Raw genomic sequence first — 15,158 nt, 5'->3', positions numbered from 1 at the left:
CGCCTTTGTCAGGGCGCCGGGAGGCCGGGCCGCCGCGCTGCCGTCTCGCACCCCGTCAGCGCGCCCCCGCCCCTTCGGCTCGGTCCATCTGTTTGAGCTGCACAATCCTCCAGCGGCCGGGGGCTGGGGGAGGGGTCTCGCTCCTGGGCAGGGAGCCAGCACCCCCACTCCACCCGGCCGCCCCATGTGTGAGAAGTGACGCTCCCGGCTCCCCGACAGACACACACACGCGCGCGCGCGCGCATTCGCGAGGCCGCCCAATTAAGCAGCACGGTGGTGATTAAGAAGGGGCCACGAAGGAATGGGGAGGGGGCCTCCCAGCAGTGTCCAAAAGAGGGGACCCTGCCACCCATCCTGTACCCCAGGTGTGTAATGCCTGGCTCTTGCCTTGGAGGTCTGCAGGCTCTGATGGCTGGAGCGGCGGTGGAGGTGGGTGGAGGTGGGTGGAGGGTGGGAGGGAGAGGCCCTGGGAATTTGATAAATCGTGCCTCTTTGTGCATTTTCCTGGGGTTTTGCCAGCCGTTGACCCAGCCTCAAAAAGGCAGCCTGATTCGGGTAATGTTGAGAACCCAGGTCCTAAATGGAGGGTAAAACCCCAGCCTATTGTGGAGGCCAATGGCAAGGGGTGCAGAATGGGGTTCAGAAAATGCTCCCTGCTCACTCTGTGAGGTTGTGTCTCAAACAAGGACTCTGTTCCCAGGGGAAGTGGAGGTGATGGGCATGGACCACACTGCTGCAGCGCTAAGCACACAGCAAGTGCTCACAAGTGTTGGTTCTTGGGATTTCTTGTGCTTTGCCCGGGATGGGCACGGGTCCACAACTGAAAACTGATGGCTAAGAGATGCTGCTGGAGAGAGGCCCTTGAGTTTCAACACTCTCCTGGGCGGTGGGGCAGAACGGTGCCTGGGCGTGGGCTCAAATTCTGTGGTCTCAGCAGAGCTTGGGGCCGGGGCTGGACGGAGTGGGGAGGTGTGTCTCAGGTCCTCAGGAATGGCACCTGCATGCCAGTGTGTGGGTGGAGGATTCACCGCTCTGCCAGTTCTCATGGGGGGTGTGACCCAATGCTCAAAGGATCCCTGCCTCTGGGCCCGAAGAAGCAACTTGGTCCATGCAGACCACCGGCAGCACTAATGGAGCGCTTGCTGTGTGCAGAGCCCACGAGCACACCACCGGGTGGGGACAGTGTGAGCAAAGCAGAGGCTATTGGCTGCCCTCACCATTCACACTCTGGCTTGGGGTGTGGATAAGAAATAAAACACACATATAAGACATGAGGTTCAGTGGGCAATAAGAGCTGTAGGTAAAAACAAAGCAAGACAGCGATTATGTGTGTGGAATCCACGGCTGGACCCTCCGCCCCCCCCCCCAGGATGCTCCATTTCCGGGGCGGTGAAGGCTACAGTCCTGGGCTTGGAGATGGACACCCTGTGCACCCTGTCTCCCACTCCCTAGGACCCAGCTTCCCTAGCTGGTCTGGGGCGGTGGGGCAGGTTCCCTGGGATGAGGGACAGGCCTCAGTAGGCTGCTGCCTCTCCCCCTATTGCTGTGAAGCTGCTGCTGGTGGTTTCCTCTGATAATGACAGCCTCCAGTCTTGCGTGACTGAAAGGCCTCACGGGCCCACCGTCCAGAAGGGGCCCCGTGAGCAGGAGCTGAATAAAAATGCAGAAATAAGAAATACAGCCTCCCTCCCCACCCCACCCCCTCCCTCTCCTCTTTGCCACAGCCCCTGAGGCCGTGGGTGGATAGCCTCTCGGTCCCTTGGCTGAGCTGAGTTAGTTAGCTGGGTGTACACCTCTGTACAGACACTAAAGTTTGGGGACACTCAGAATTTAAAAAAAAAAGGAATTAAAAAAATTCTCTTTGACTCTGAACAGTCCCCCTGTGAACCAGGCTCCTACCCCCAACCGCCCCTCCCCTCCCCCACCGCAGGTTTAGATCCCTCCTCAACCCTGGTCCCTGATTCTCATGTTGTGGCTCTAAACATCCCCAGATTCTAACATTGTAGGCCTTTGAGGGTCTAGACTATTAACATTCTATGCATCCTACTTGAACATTCTGGATTTCTACCCCTGTGCTCTAGAATTCTGGGCCTCCAAGATTAATTTTGTTGGGTTCTCACCATTGAAATCACAAGAAAGACTACATGCAAAGTCACATAATACCAGTCATAATAATAGCAATTAGCAGTCTTTCACTCATGATTTTATTCAACATGAGAATCTTCAATTTTGAGAATCATATAAGTGTCAGACACAGTTATAGGCATTATACAAATAAATTAATTAAAATAAATAATTAAAATAAATAAATAAAATAGAAGGTGATGTGTGCTGGAGAGAGGGGCAGAGTGTGGGGTTGCAATTAAAAGTGATGATCAAGGGGCGCCTGAGTGGCTCAATCGGTTAAACATCTGACTTTGGTTCAGGTCATGATCTCGGGTTCGTGAGTGTGAGTCCCACGTTGGGCTCTGTGCTGACAGCTCAGAGCCTGGAGCCTGCTTAAGATTCTGTGTCTCCCTCTCTCTCTGCCCCTTTCCTGCTCGTGTTCTGTCTCTCTGTCTCTCAGAAATAAACATTGAAATTAAAAAATAAATAAAAAATAAAAGTGATGATCAAAGTAGGACATACCAAAGAGGTGACATTTGATTTTCTATTTGTTCTTTCAATTATTGAGATTTGAAAGCTCAGTCTACAATTGTGGATTTATTTCTCCTTGCAAGTCTATCAGTTTTTGCTTCATGTATTTTGAATTTCTGCCATCAGGGGCATAAACATTTAAAATGTTATATGCTTTTGATTAATTGATCTCTTACTCATTATAAAATGACCTTATAAAAAAATCACTGGTAAGATTCTTTGCTCTGATATAACTCTTGTTTGATATTAAACTAGGCGCCCAATGTTCGTTCATTCTTTCTTTCTTTCTTTTAAGTATATATTCTGATCCTTTTAGGAGTTGGATCGTCATCAATGATTTATCATTGGCTTTCTCTAGACTAGGTATTCAAAGTGAGCTTTTTGTTTTCAGAGTGTGTGTGTGTTTTTTGTACGTGTTTTTGTTTTGTTTTTGCCATCCTTTCTCCCTTCCCTTTCTGTTATGAGCTGAATTGTGTCCCCCTAAAATTTATATGAAGGCCTGACCTCAGGATGTGTCTGTTTGGTTGCTAGGGCTATTATTGTGGTAAATAAGTTAAAACAGGGCCTTCAGGATGGCCCCTAATGCAATCTGACTGGTGCCCTTAGGAGAAGAGGAAATCTGGATACAGACATAGACACAAGGGAGAAAGTGGAAGGGCCACATTAGGACACAGTGAGAAGGCGGCTGTCTGCACACCGAGAAAAGAGGTCCCAGAGGAAACAAACCTCATGATATTTTGATCTTTGACTTCCAGCCTCCATAAATGTGAGAAAATAAGTTTCTGTGGTTTAAGCCACTGAGTGTGCTTTTGCTTAGTGTTAGCATGGTATAATTTTTCCATCTTTATACTGTTAACTCGTGTCTTTATATTTAAAGTGCTTGTTTTGTTTTCTTTTTTTCTTCTTTCCTTCTTCTTCTTCGTCTTCGTCTTCGTCTTCGTCTTCATCGTCTTCTTTGTCTTCTTCTTCTTTTGTAGGTGGCATGTATTTGGGCCTTTTTAAAAAATCCAATCTGACAATCTCTGCTTTTTAATTGGAGGTGTTTACGCCATTTACATTGAACGTGGTTATTGGTATGGTTAGATTGAAGTCTGTTTGCTTGTTATTTCTCCTATCTGCTCATTTCCTTTTTCTTATTTTTATGCCTTATTTTTGAATAATTGAACATTTTTTATTATTTTATTTTACCTCCTTTATTGACTTATTAGCTATAATTCTGCATTCTGTTATTTCAGTGGTTACATTAGGCTTTATACTAGATATCTCTAACTGACCACAGTTTATGGTCAAGTGATATTATACCACTTTATGTACAGTATAAGCACCTTATAATAGTGCACTTCCCTTTCTTTCTTCTGGATTTTGATTTTATTATCTTACATTTTACTTATGTAAATGTTACAACAGCATAAAATACTGTTATTTAAACAGTAAATTATCTTCTAAAGAGTTTAAAATAATAAGGAAAAATCTTATATAATTACTCACGTAATTAATATTTGTGGTGCTCTTTACTCATTTATGTAAATTCACATTTCCAGTATCATTTTCCTTTTGTCTAAAGGATTTCATTTATCATTTCTTGTAGTGCAGATCTGTTGGTGAAGAATTCTTTCAACTATGTATGTCTGAAAAACATTTTTATTTCACCTTCATTTTTGTAGGATTTTTAACTGGGTATAGAATTTTATGTTGACATTTTTTTCTTTCTTTGAGTTAAAAGATTTGATCCACTACTTTCTCCCTTATCTGACGTCCAACAAGAAATCTGCCATTATTCTTATCTTTGTTTCTCTGTATTTTTAAAAAAATGTTTATTTATTTATTTATTTATTTTTGAGAGAGAGGCAGAGAGGGAAGGAGAGAGAGAATCCTGAGCAGTCTCTGCGCTGTCAGTGCAGAGCCTGAAGCGGGGCTCCATCCCACAAATCGTGAAATCATGACCTGACCCAAAATCAAGAGTTGGTCGCTTAACCAACTGAGCCACTCAGGTGCCCCTGTATTTTTTTTTTTTAATGGAACTTCATACCCAGCATAGAGCCCAAAATGGAGCCCAACTTGGAGCTTGAACTCATCACCCTGAAATCAAGACCTGAGCTGAGATCAAGAGTCAGACACTTAATTTCTGAGCCACCTAGGTGGCCCTTTGTTTCTCTGTTTTTTTAAAATATTTTCCTCTTTGTCACTGGTTTTCACCAATTTGACCATGATGGATCATTTTCTTTCTATTTTGTGTGCCTGAGATTTGTTAAACCTCTTGGATTTGTAGGTTTATTCCTTACATCAGCTTTGGAACATCTCAGCAATTCTGCTTCAAATATTTCCTTTGGGAACTCCAGTTACACATTAGGCTGCTTGAAGTTGTTCCACAGCTCCTGATGCCTCTTATTGTAATTGTTATTATTATTATTATTATTATTCCTCTATGTGTTCCATTTTGGATAGTTTCTATCTACTATGTCTTCAAATTCACTAATCATTTCTTCTGCTGTGTATGGTCACCCATTAATCCCAGCATATTTTTTGTTTCAGATGTTGTAGTTTTCACTTCTAGAAATTCAGTTTGGATCTTTTAATGTCTTCCATGTGTCTCTTTAACTTTTAATAATACATAGTACAGTTTTAATAATTGTTTTAGTGTTCTTAGTCCACTACTTATGTGTCAGTTCTGGGTCAACTTCAATTGATTCATTATAGTCCTCATTATGGGCCATGTTTTCTTGTTTCTTTGCATGCCTGGTAATTTTTGTTTGGATGCCAAATGCTATGAATTTTACCTTTGTTGTATGCTATATGTTTTTATATTTCTGTTTCTCCTTGAGTGTTGCTCTGAGTTTCATTTAGCTTACCTGGAAATAGTTTGATGCTTTCAAATCTTGATTTTATGATTTGTTGAGTGGGTCCAGAGCAGGGCTTTGTTGAGGGCTAATTCATCTCCAATACTGAGAAAAGACCTTCCTCAGTACTGTAACCAGTGACCCATGGGTTATGATTTTTTTTCTATTTGGCTCTATTTTGGATCCCATGTGACTGCTGGTCAGTGTTCTCTAGTCTTCTCCCATGTTTTTTCCCAACCCAGAATAGTTTTATCAGACAAAAGCGTCAACCAGTGTTCAGCCTAATACTCCAGGGGATTTTCTGCAGCTCTTGGGACTTTTCTCTGTGTGCTCTCTCCTTTCTGATACTCTGTCCTGCAAACTCAGCTTTCCTTGGTCTTCCTGGATTTGCAGCTGAATTTCCTTAACGCAAGGAATCTTCTGGGCTACAGCTGGGTTCCCTCTCCCTGCGCTAGGATCTGGAAACTCCCCCCAGGCAGTAAACTGGGGCCTTCATAGGGTTTACTTTGTTTGCTTCCCATCTGTTAGAGATCACTATCCTTTACTGCCTGATGTCCAGTGTCTTGAAAACTGTCATTTTATATATTTTGCCTCATTTTGTTTGTTTCAAATGAGAGAATAAATCCAGTCGCTGATATTCCATCGTGGGTGGGAGTGGGTGTCAAAGGGGACACCTGAACACAAACTGGAGGGAGTGACGGGGTGAACCGTGACTGTGTGGGGGCTGGGAGAGAAGAGGATTCTGGGCAGTGGGGATAGCAAGCACGACAGCTCTGTGCATGTGTGCCTGAGAGCCTTGGAGGAGAAGGAAGCCAGCAGAGGTGGAGCAGGGGTGCTGGGGGGAGGGGCGCAAGAAGCAGATGAGATACCAGCTTGTGGAGGACATTACAGGCCATGGTAAGAGCCTTGACGTTTATACCAAATGAAATGGGAGCTCTGGGAAGGTTTGGGGCAGAGGAGGGACATCTTTTGACTTACGTTTTACAGGATCTCTGAACTGACCGAAGTAACCGAATTAACTGAGTGATGCAAGAGTGAAAGCTTGCTGGGAACTGATGCACAAAACCAGGCGAAGGATGATGGTGACTCGAATACACCATTAAGGGGGTTATTAATTAGGAGGGGGCTTGAGGGAGGCTTCTGGGGTGCTCTCATGCTTCTCTGTCTTGATCTACGTGTAAGTTACATCATGTGCGCACTGCATGAAGATAAATGTTAGATGTGAGGGAAAGGAAAGGGTCCAGGATAATGCCATGGGAGGGTTTGAGAATCTTTTTTTCCACCAGTGTAGTTTGTGTGATGGATTCTGGAGCTAGGGGTGGTCCACCTTTGCTCCATGAGGTCCCTGAGAGTGAGACTATCAATGAAGAAATCACAGTCACAATGGAGGGAGAGACAGGCTCCTCGCAGTAACAGGTCAGCACCTGGATCCAGCCATGCCTGGAGCCATGCCTAAGCCATGCCTGAAGTACTCGAGCCTTCTCAGTTACATAAGTCAATATTTTTCTTTCTCTCATTTGCTAAAGAGTTCAGACTAACATGACTTCCTTCCTTGAGTGCTTCCTCTGTGTACAGCATCCCAGGGACCCTCCTTAGAAGCTATTTCCTGTCTCTTTTCAACACCTGCCCTGTACTTTCTTTCCTCTGGACATTCGCTCCTGTGGGACCCTCTTTCTAGAATGCCCTTCTTTGCTTGCCTCCTGCCTTCCAAAACAGTCCTCCTGTTCACACCCATCCTGCTGTCAACAGCTGAAGGCCAGAGCTGGCAGGGTCCTCAGGTACCAAGCCTCCACCATTGTATGGATGGGAATATTGAGGTCACTCTGGGAGACATGGGCAGATTGGTGGCTCGATTCCCCCCCAGGGCCTTCTGTAATCCTCTATTCTGTCATTTCTGTCCTTACCCTCGCTCAGGGCTGAGCAGAGCCCTTCACACGTTCTCGCACACTCCTGGCCTTCGTACATGCTACTTCTTACTCCCTGTCTTCCTGGATAACGTCCCACTTGAACCTGGAGACTCTACTCAAGGATTGGACTTCCAGGAACCCCCCCTATTCTGCCAGGTGCTCCCGGAGCCACCCCCGGTGCCCTCATGAACCTGTTCATCCCTCTGTCTTGTGGGTGTGTCTCCTGGCTGCCTTACCTTTCGGGCAAGGACACTACAAAGAAGGTTCCCAATCAGCATTTGTAATCAACAAACACGGACCGGGAAAGGACACTGCTGGGGTGGGGGCCAGTCCGGGGCTGGAGACAGGAGCCCAGCCACCACCACTCGCTAGCCCTGTGGCCTTAGGCAAGTCATGTCCATTCCTGGAGCCTCGGGTATTTTTTTTTTTTTAAGTTGTAAAAAGAACAGGACTTTATAGTGTTTAAAACTTCAAGCAGCCTGAATTTGAATCCTGGCTGTGTGACCTTAGGCAAAGTTCATATGCACCCTGGCCTCAGTTTCCTTGTTGGCAAAATCAGGATAATAAAGTACCTGCCTTGTAAGGTGTTTGTGAGCTTTAAGTGAGTGAATATTTATCAAGTTCTTAGAATTGTATTCGCACATTATAGAAGAACCCCGAAATGATAATCGTTAAACAACAGAACCCCTTGGCTTCCTGAGAGAAGGGAGGCACAGACCGGAAAGTGCTGTATGAATGGACTCTGATTGCTCTCAGTAATTCAGCTGCTCTCAGTAATTCAGCTGCTGACAAAGGCCGGTTCTGACACCAACTAGGTGCGTGTCCTCACTGGGCCTCAGTTTTCCCATATGTAAAATGGAGAGGTGGGTTTAGGACAGTGAGGGGCATTGCCTAGCCTCTCTGAGGCTCGGGACCACATCCCTGGAAAAGTGAATCTCTGCCGTGGGATCCTGGTGAGGATTCCATCGGACAGTGTCTGCACAGCCCATGCCGGCCAGGCCTGCCACATGGTGAGGGCTCAGTAAGGATGCCTTGTCCTTCGTGCCACTGTTATTCTGGCCCCCGCATCCCAGCATTCCCTGAGGCACAGCCGGACAGGGAAGACGCTGGGTGCCCATAAAGGGAGGTGCTAGCATGTCACCCTACCACCAGTTTAGAAAAGCACAGATATCTCTGTGAAGTGTCCAACTGGTCCCCGAGCCTTATCTGATGGGCTGTGGCATCAGCGAGAAGGAAAAGGATCATGACCACTAGAGAGAGAACAGGGTACGCCCGTGCCACAGGAATGGGCTGTGGCTGCTTTTGTGAGTCCACAAAGGCCTTGGGACCCACAGTATCCCTGCCGCTCATGACGCATGTCACCTACCACCTGCTGGGGCCTGGGTGTGGGGCGCCCGAGGTGAAGAGAGAGAGCAAGGTCCATATCCTGGCTGCTCCCGCTTCTTGCCATGTGACCTCGGGGCAGGCAGGCCTCTGCCACCTGTCTGTCTCCCGTCTCCTCTCTGGCCACATGATGAGGCTGTAAGCAGCTTAGATGGCAGAGTGTGGCTCCAAACCAAGACCGGTGATTGCTGGCTTGGGCTAGGGCGGGGAGGCCAAGGGCAGGAACCATGTCCGGACCTTTCTCCGGAGTGAGTGAGCGCAAGTTGGGGGCACAGGGGCCTCCCTCCAGGTCCTGAGATGGGGCGCCGACTGGCTGGCGGAGGCCCAGGGTTCATGTTGGGATGGAGACAGATTGGCAGACAAAGGCGAGGCAGCCAGGCAGGGCTGGGGTGCCCCTGGGGAGGGAAGGGAGAGGGAGGGGTGGAGAGCAGGAGGGAAGAAGGCAGGGCTGTAGGCAGCTTCACAAACCCAGGGCCTGTGAAGTCTCCAGCTGGGGACGGGGACGAGACCCTTCCCCTGAATGGTGTGCGGAGATGGGGGCCATTGGTCCTACTCCTCTGGATTTTGGGGATAATAAAGGGAGGAACCTGGGGAGTGAGGCCGTGATAAAGCGTCCTCCCCTTCCCCCAACACACACACCTCCACCCCAGCCACACCGTGACTGTGATGTCTTCACAATAGCCCTCCTCCATGACGGCTGTCCTCCAAGTTCTCAAAGGCGCATGTTGCCACCTTCCAGGAGATGCTGGGACCCACATGGAGAACCCCCCGACGTGGAGTGCCCGGCCAGTGTGGGTGCCCCGAGGTGCAGCCACTGAGATGGTGCTGGCATGGTAAGAGGTTTGTTGGGTCACGGCGCTCATGGAAGACAGAGGGGGAGAGCTTCGGCCACCGAGCAGGGCTGGCAACATGAACCCAGCGGAGGGTGGGGCGGTGTCCAGAGAGGGCTTCTCCCTGTAGAGGAGTCTGATGTTGGGCAGCAATGGCCAGGCCCTGGTCCCCCCAGTGGCTCGGACGCTGGCATGGCATCGACTCAAAAGCTGAGGGGGGTCTTAAGGGTTGGCGCCCGGCTGCTCTTGCCCCTGAGCACTGAGCGCCCCTTCTGTGGCTGCCACAGGCATCTGCATGGTGTCAGGCTCCAGGCAGAGCATTTTCCCGGGTGAATGCAGTTTCAGACCCAACCTGCTAACTCAAATAGAGCTGCCCCCATTTACTAGATGGGAAAAGCGAGGCGCTGAAAGGTTAAGTGATCTATCTGCCCCAGAGCCGCACCAGGGTCTGAACCCCTCTCACGCCATAGTGTTCCTCCCTTGCAGCTACCCTGGAAGGGGGAGATCAGGAGCCTTGTTTACAGCTGGGGAGTCTCAGGTATGGAGAGATCAGTGACTTCCCTGGCCCTGCAAATGAAGGAAGTGGAAGCTCTGGGATTTGAACCCTGCTCTGACCCATCTCTTCTAATTTCAAGGTACCATCTGTTGAATGTTTCCAAGAGGACGTAATAGCAGAATCTGGGGCTGGAAGGAGCCCCCCTGACAATCTGCCAGTGGGAACACAGGCCTAGCCATGCCTCAGCGCTTCCCTGAGCCCAAAAACAGGTCCCTGCTGTGTGTGGAGTGTACCCACACATCATTCATGCATTCAGAGCACAGCGATGGGCACCTGTGGGTCAGCCCTCCAGCCCAGGGCACTTTTGGTGCAGCGGGAAGGCAGGCATGGTAACAGGGAGTCTATGTAGACTTAGGGGCTGCCCTGGGGATTGAGCAAGGTGACTGACGCATGTAGGGGTGCATTCCGGGAGGCTTCCTGGCGGAGGTAGCCTGAGAGGAGAGGAAGCGAGAAGGGCATTCAAGGCAGAGGAAAGAGCAGAAGCAAGGCTTGCAGGTGGGCGAATTCATACTGCTTTTAGGGAATGGATCAGAATCAGCAAGTCTGGAATTCTGAGATAACAGGGGAAGGTGTGACCAGGAATGAGGTGGAAAGTGGAAGACTGGCCTGGCCAGTGTGGTCAAATGCTGAACCTGAAACATGACCCGGGCTCTGTGCAGGGCAGGGCCACTCTCTGAGGGAGAGCTGTCACCTCCAGGGCTCCAAATTCCCCAGAGTTCCCTCTCGCTTCTCTGACTCTTCTGTGGCTTCTAACCCCCATTATGGCCCCCATGATCTCTTCTGACTTTGAAGCCCTTGAATACTAATCAAGTTGACCTGTGTAACCTGCAGGGTTTTGTGGAAGGAGCAGAGTGTGACTTCCAAGGCTACGTCATGAAATCTCTCGCAGCTTCTGTCTTGGTCTTGGGTTTGATCCCTCCAGGGAAGCCAGCTGCCTTGCCATGAAGTCACTCAGGCAGCCCATGGAAGGCCCTCATGGAAAGGACCTGAAGTCCTACCTCCAGCTGTCACCAGCTTGCGGCTCTTATGAACGAGCCCCTCAGGACGCCTGGGTGGCTCAGTCAGTTGGGCGTCTGACTTCAGCTCCGGTCATGATCTCACGGTTCGTGGGTTCAAGCCCCACCTTGGGCTCTGTGCTGATGGCTTGGAGCCTGGAGCCTGCTTTGAATTCTGTGTCTCCCTCCCTCTGTGCCCCTACCTGCTCACGCTCTGTCTCCCTCTCTCTCAAAAATAAACGTTAAAAAAAATTGTAAAAAAATGAACGAGCCACTTTGGAAGCAGATTCTGCAGGACGCCCCAGTCAAACCTTCAGATGAGTGCAGCCCCAAAACCCGTCGGCCACACTTGTCCCAAATTCCTGACCCAGAGAAATAATGAGTCACTTAGTTTTGGGGTGATTGGTTCTGCAGCATCAAATCAAGAGGGCTCCTCTATGTAGATCCTTTGTTGGTTCCTTCTGTTGGTTGGCTTTCTGTAAATTGTTCATCCATTCATTCATGAATATTTACTGAACACCTACTGTGTGCCAGGCAATGGAGATAAACAGGCTACAACACATTGGGCCCCTGCCCACTTGGGCCCCCAAGATTCAGCCCTTCCGTTCTGTGATTTTCTAGATGCGTTAAGTCACCGTTCAGCTGTTGGAGCTGAATGTCTCTGAGTGATCTTTTGGGAGACCTACCCTCTTTTGAGAGTCTGATAAATACCAAAGTCTCTCCTCCAGAAACGTCCAGACACTCACAGCATTAAATTGGGGCATAATTTCAGAGGGATCCCAGGCCATCTCAAAGAGGACCTGAGTTCTCCAAACTCTGAAGTCCCCAGCTGGCCCCCAGGAACATGGAGCCCCAGCGGGGAGTCAACAGTGCCTCAGGCCCTGAGCTGCTGGGGGCTTCTGCAGATAATGCGAGCCATGCAGCGAGCTTGGTGGAGGCTGAGCGCTGGGCCTGGGCTCTCTCTCCCGCTCCTCTGTGCCCTCCGCAGGCTGCCCCTGCAGGAGGCTGGCAGGCCTTGGGCTGCCCTGCCTGGAGGCACGGTTAATGAACATGGTGGGGCAGGGTGGGGCGCCTGGGTGGTTCAGTCAGTTAAGTGTCAGATTCTTGGTTTAGGTTCAGGTTATGATCTCACGGTTCATGGGTTCAAGCCCTGTGTTGGGCTCTGCGCTGATGGCTCAGAGCCTGCTGGGATTTCTCTCTTCCTCTCTCTCTGCCCCTCCTCAGCTGGCTTGCTCTCTCTCTCTCTCTCTCTCTCTCAAAACAAACATTAAAAAAAGAGAGGGAGTGTGTGAGAGCCGTCTGGTTGGGTGCATGCCGATCGGGGCACCCTTATCGTGGAGGACAGAAGCTAGAGGGTACCGAGTCCGAGAACCCAGCCTCAGGGCCAGACTGCGGGGTTGGGGCCCTGGCCCTGAAGCTTCTCAGTCCTGTGAACTGGGGACTGACCGCGAGGTTCTTACCCGGGCCGCTTCAGCTTTGAACTGGAGCCAGTCCCCTTGCATGGTGGCTGTGAGGCAGAAATAAGCCCTCAGAGGCCACACTCAGGGATGCCTTGCCAGAAACCCTCCAGTTCTGCGCCTCCCGCCTGCCCCAACCCACCTCCTGTTCCCCTCATGGCTCTGGGCAGTGACTGGCTCAGCGGCCCCACACAGGGAAACCCCAGTTTCCAGAGGACCCACGGGTCCTGGTGTGGCAGTCAGGGCTGTCCCTAGCCTGGTGTGTGACTCAGGAAGTAGCTTATGCAGGTGGGGGAGGGTGCAGGGGAGAAGGGATGGGAGGGGATGGAGGGGCAGAAGGCAGTCTTGTTCCCCCCACCCATGCTTACTTCTCCCTCCTCCTTCATTCTCTCCACTGCGTCTCTTCTTTCATCTTTTCTTTCCTTCATTTTCTCTTCCTTCCTCTCCCTCTTCTCCCCTTTTCTCCTTCTCTCGACTTTGTGGGGTCTCGTCTTTCTCCTTCCCCCCACCTTTCCCTCCTTTTCCCTCCTTTTCATCTTCATGATGATTAAGATTCTGGCTGCTCTGGGCTCGAATCTCAGCTCTGCCACCTGCTGGCTGTGTGTCCTTGGGCAAGTTACATAACCTCTCTGTGCTTTGGTTTCCTGAGCTGTAAAATGGGATACAAAGAGTATCTGTCTTGAAGGTTTCTCCTAGGAGTAACTTAGACCAGGGCCCAGCCCCTTGGGTGCCAGGTGGGTTCTTAATGTTCTTCCCTCCCTCCTTTTCTCCTGTCTGCGCTCCCTCCCTCTCTCTCCAGACCCTGTGCCCTGCGCTTACCCCTCCTCTGCCAGGCATCTGGGGCTCCTGCCCCTGCCCTCCCTGCTGCCCTGTCCTTTCATGCCTGGAGGGGAGAGGGGCCCAGGCTCGGGGCCAGGCTGCCCCGGGGGCAGTTGCTGAGCCCGGTGGTTGGAGCTCTTCCCTCGGCCCCGCCCACGAGGAGCTGCCTTTGTGCCACCGAGTGACAGCCTCTCTTGGCGCATTTGGCAGAAGCCTGCATCTGGCCTGGGTACAGCTGACATGCTCAGCCTGGGAGGCAGCGGCTTCGGGAGGCGGGGTGCTCCGGGGTGCCCTTGTCATCCGCCTGTATGACGGTGCATGAAGGGTGTTCCCAGCTCCACAGGGACCCCCGGTGCCCGGCATGGTGCCCATCACACGGCAGGAGTGGTCCGTGGGTGGGCATGGATAGCCAGCCCTTCCTGAGACATGGCAAGGACTGGTGTCATTCTCCATTTTAGAGATGGGCAAACCGAGTCACAGGAAAGTGGAGGAAACGGCTCGAGGTTGGATGAGGGAGTGAAAGGGCAACAACTGCAGGAGGAAGGCATTTTGCTGAGGAGGAAACAAGATGAACCTGGCCCACGGCCGTGAACCCAGCAAACGGCCGGTACCTCTCAGCTGTTGGGCCCGTGGGGCCGGGGCTCAGATGCTGGGGGTGGGGGTCCCTCTTCTCCTGCAGGGCTAGGCTAGGAAGAGCAGCAGGCGCCCGCCCATTCAGGCAGTTCACCCAGTGTCTTAGTCTTCACCGTTCTTTGAGAGCATCGTCTTTATTTGCTGGGTGAGAAGCTGTGAGAAGCCCGAGGCCCAGAGAAGGCAAAGGCGGTGCCTGAAGTCACACAGCCAATACATGGGACTCTAGAGTCCCACTTTTCTGTCTTCCAAGGTGGAGGACTGGAGTGGGGGGCCGAGAAAGGGACTCACCCACTACCACCCCTCCCTTTGCTGTTTCTGCTGTTGAGGCCAGATCTTGGAGCCCTTCTGCCCAGCATCTGCAGAAAGACCTCTTCACTTCGTTCTGGAAAACAGGCCTGTCAGGGATCACCGTGCTCATCTTTCACCTTCGCTTGGCTTCTCTTTCCTCCTTCCTACCTGCCTTTTAATTAAGATCTAGAATACAATAAAGTACCCGGAGCACCGTGCCTAACAGGTGCAATTCAGTGAATTTTTATGCAAGTGCACACCTGTATAATGACTATCCAGAAACATTCCCAGCCAAGGGCACACTCCTCCTGCCCACCCCCCAGGTAACCACTGTTCTGATTTTTTGTTTTACTGTTCTTATTTATTTTTGAGAGAGAGAGACAGACAGACAGAACTTGAGTGGGGGAAGGCGCAAAGAGAGAGAGACACAGAATCTGAAGTATACTCTAGGCTCCAAGCTGTCAGCACAGAGCCCCATGCGGGGCTTGAACTCACAAACCATGAGATCATGAGCTGAAGTCTGACACTCAACTGACTAAGCCGCCCAGGCGTCCCAACACTATTCTGATTTTTTTACATTGAGGTATAATTGACATGCGTTACATTAGTTTCAGCTGTACACTGTTCTGATGTTTTTATCCCCATAAATTTTGCTTGTTCACGAAATTCATGTAGGTGCAATTGCATTCTTCATGTCCATTGGACAGATGGGTAAAGTATAGGCCAGAGAGAAGAGGTTGGTCTGCCCACATCTCAGAGCCTGGCACCTTTGCACGTGGTTTTTAGCAGAGAGACAGGGGCAGCGGGCACTCGCCA

General features: G+C 50.4%; 2 long non-coding RNA genes across 3 annotated transcripts in view; both read left to right on the top strand.

Annotated features, from left to right (window-relative positions):
* Positions 1-15,158, top strand: part of LOC115273984 — a 48,049-nt gene that overhangs the window by 24,146 nt on the left and 8,745 nt on the right. The gene's annotated exons all lie outside the window — the stretch shown is intronic.
* Positions 8,896-11,256, top strand: LOC115273983. 2 transcript variants are annotated; one of them, XR_003901030.1, is made up of 4 exons: positions 8,896-8,945; positions 9,504-9,597; positions 10,081-10,229; positions 10,982-11,256. It is a non-coding gene; the product is annotated as an uncharacterized LOC115273983 (long non-coding RNA). The 2 variants fall into 2 exon arrangements; XR_003901029.1 differs by lacking the exon at positions 8,896-8,945 and having other exon boundaries at positions 9,405-9,597.

Source organism: Suricata suricatta, chromosome 12 (genome assembly GCF_006229205.1).
Source record: "Suricata suricatta isolate VVHF042 chromosome 12, meerkat_22Aug2017_6uvM2_HiC, whole genome shotgun sequence".
NCBI lineage: Eukaryota > Metazoa > Chordata > Mammalia > Carnivora > Herpestidae > Suricata > Suricata suricatta.
Note: the sequence above shows the minus strand (reverse complement) of the source record. Positions and strands in the feature narration are given on the sequence as shown.